This window comes from Geospiza fortis, unplaced genomic scaffold (genome assembly GCF_000277835.1).
Source record: "Geospiza fortis unplaced genomic scaffold, GeoFor_1.0 scaffold23, whole genome shotgun sequence".
Taxonomy (NCBI): Eukaryota; Metazoa; Chordata; class Aves; order Passeriformes; family Thraupidae; genus Geospiza; species Geospiza fortis.
Genome location: NW_005054303.1, coordinates 14,282,708 through 14,285,546, shown reverse-complemented (window position 1 = coordinate 14,285,546; position 2,839 = coordinate 14,282,708).

Genomic DNA, 2,839 nt, shown 5'->3' with positions numbered 1-2,839 from the left:
TAATATCATATACATAATATATTATATATAATATATGTGTATTTTTATATGTATATATCATGTACATATTATGTCATATTCTACTCATTACTATATACAATGATATAATATATGTAATATAGATACTATATGCATATTATGATATGTATATATAATGTACATATTATATGATATGATATTATATTAGTTATGTTATACATATATTATAGTGTATATTTCTTAATTGCACTCTATAATACACTATAAGCGTTTCTTGGTCTATCAGTTTTGGCCACACTGAATGTTTTAAAGCTAATAATTTAAATTTACTTTTTTGTGGGTCTTAATACAATGTATCTTTTATAGTTCTATTTTTCTAAGGTATTTAATTTTTTTTGTAAGGCCGTCCTTTAAAACTTCTATTTCTCTCTTAACAATATCTCTCCTATTCCGTAACATTTCAAAATTAATATTTCTTACCTTAAAATTTATATACAAATACATGCTATATAAAAACCTTTGATCAGGTTTAAAAATTTTCTACAAATCTGTTTTGTAGATAAAAGAAGGACAATATTTCCAGTGCTGGGGTGCTCCTGGCCAACAGCCCAAGAACACTCTGGTGTGTACAGCCAGTGTTATCTTTATCCTGTTATGCGCTGAGGTACATGAATATTCATGTGTCTCATGCATTATTCAAACATTCTTTCAGACTTTCTGATGTTCTGGGAACTCCTTTGTTCGACTTCTTCACACTCTGGCCCATCTGCATGACATCCTGGGTGTCAGGTCAGTGTGTTTTATTTCTTCTTGTGTCTCCATCCTGCTGTTTCACATCCTCTGATAAGGATTTAGTATTAAACTAAATTAAATTTAGCATGGTACTCTCTAATTGCTCTGGTTTGTGTCATGGTTATCACTTGGACAGGTTGGTCACTGGATGGCCTTACATTGTTTTTAGTTACACAAAAGCTTTTTTCACATATAGTACAACGCATTCATCTCACCATTATTTCCATAAGTGATACATAGATATGATATTTCTGTTCTATTATATTCATAGATATTACATTTCACAACTATTTCTGTGAGCAACACTTGTGCATATTTAAAGTGATTATATTAGATTAATAGGCAGCCAAAAAGAGATAGAATTGATACTTTTAACCAATTATAATAATATTTTTATTTATCTAACTTTAAAATAGTGATGATGTTATTATTATTACTATTACTATTACTATTACTATTACTATTACTATTACTATTATTAACAACATGCAAAATCTTATACATAAATGCAAAAGCCAGTATTATCTGGTCATTTTTCAGTCACACAGTGGCACTAGAGGGACATGGGGCTGGCAGTGCTCCTGGCCCCACTCTGAAATGAGGGATTTGGGGTGCAGCCCCCCAGCCTCAAGGGCTGACAGATGAAGATCAGATCCAAATTTTTACTATCAAAAATAATAAAACACATGCAAGCTCCTCAGTGTGTCGTGGGCTGTTTTGTCTCCACCAGGAATTTACAGCTACAAAGGAAGAGAGGAGCAGGTGCCAATATAAAACAGGGATGTGCATGTTACAGAAGAAAAAAACATTTCACTAAGGATGAAAAGCAATGCTAATAATCCAGACCAAAGCCAACTTTAATGAATATTCACACATATTAATTACCTGACAGTGACTGCCAACCATTTGGTCCATTTGTATCACGGTTCATTTTTTGCCTTCACAATGAACTGGAGAGAGAAAATTAGAGAAAAAACAAATTTACTTCATTCACCCTCTGAGTTGTGGTTCAGAACTATCCAGTGTGGTTTTCTGCCAATAATCTGGTCACCAATACTCTAATTCTTTGCTCCTCAAAATCATTAAGCAGATTTATATTACAAAAGCTTATTATTTTGTGAGCTGCCCCATCCTGGAAGTGTCCAAGGCCAGGCTGGACAGGGCTTGGAGCAGCCTGGGATGGTGGAAGGTGTCCCTGCCATGGCAGGGGTGGAACGAGATGGAATTTAAGGTCCCTTCCAACCCAAACCATTCCGTGGTTCTGTGACAGGAGATAGCTTTTCTTGGACTTACAGCCAGCTCCATTTTCTTGCCCAGATGGACAAAGGTGACTTTTGGTCCCTCCCAGCCCTCATTCCCAGCTGGCAGTGCTGACATTGGTCACTTTATTGGTCACTTTGTTCTCTGCAGAGCTCAGCTCTTGCTCATCCCTCCTTGCTCTCCTGGCCATTGCCCTCTCACCCTGCCCTGCTCTGATACCCCCAGTGAGGCTCTGTGGGATTTGCCAGACCACAGCAGCTGTTGGTCTGCCTTGGGAATTGTTAAAAATAGCTTAGAAATTGTTGTTAAATAGTTGATAGATCGTTGAGCATGTACTGTTTGTTTGGTTATTATATTGTAGAAGGGGTTAAAAGGGTAGTTATGAGAAATAAGGTACTCAAGGTACCATAACACAGCTCAGTAAAGTGCAGCACGAGCCAGCCTGGACAGAACTGTAATGGGCCAATCAAGCGCCTTAAACCTTCATGCAAATGAAGGATCCAAACAGAAACCAATCCAGAGGGACAAAAACAGGATAAAAAGGGACTTCCTACCCACGGAATTGTGCTGGAACATCGGGGCCATCGCTGCTGAGCCGCCCCAGTTCTGCTCCATCCTTGAGGGAACGCTCCTGCTCGGCCCGTGTCCCCTTACTTTAGGCCTTTCTTTTTCTTATAACAAACACTAAAATCACTTTGTACCGGGAGCCTGCTCTCGTTTTTATCAGGAACGTCCCACAAACTGCCCACAGCAGGAAATGGGATGACCTTTAGGGTCCCTTCCAAGCCAAACCATTCCATGACTCCTG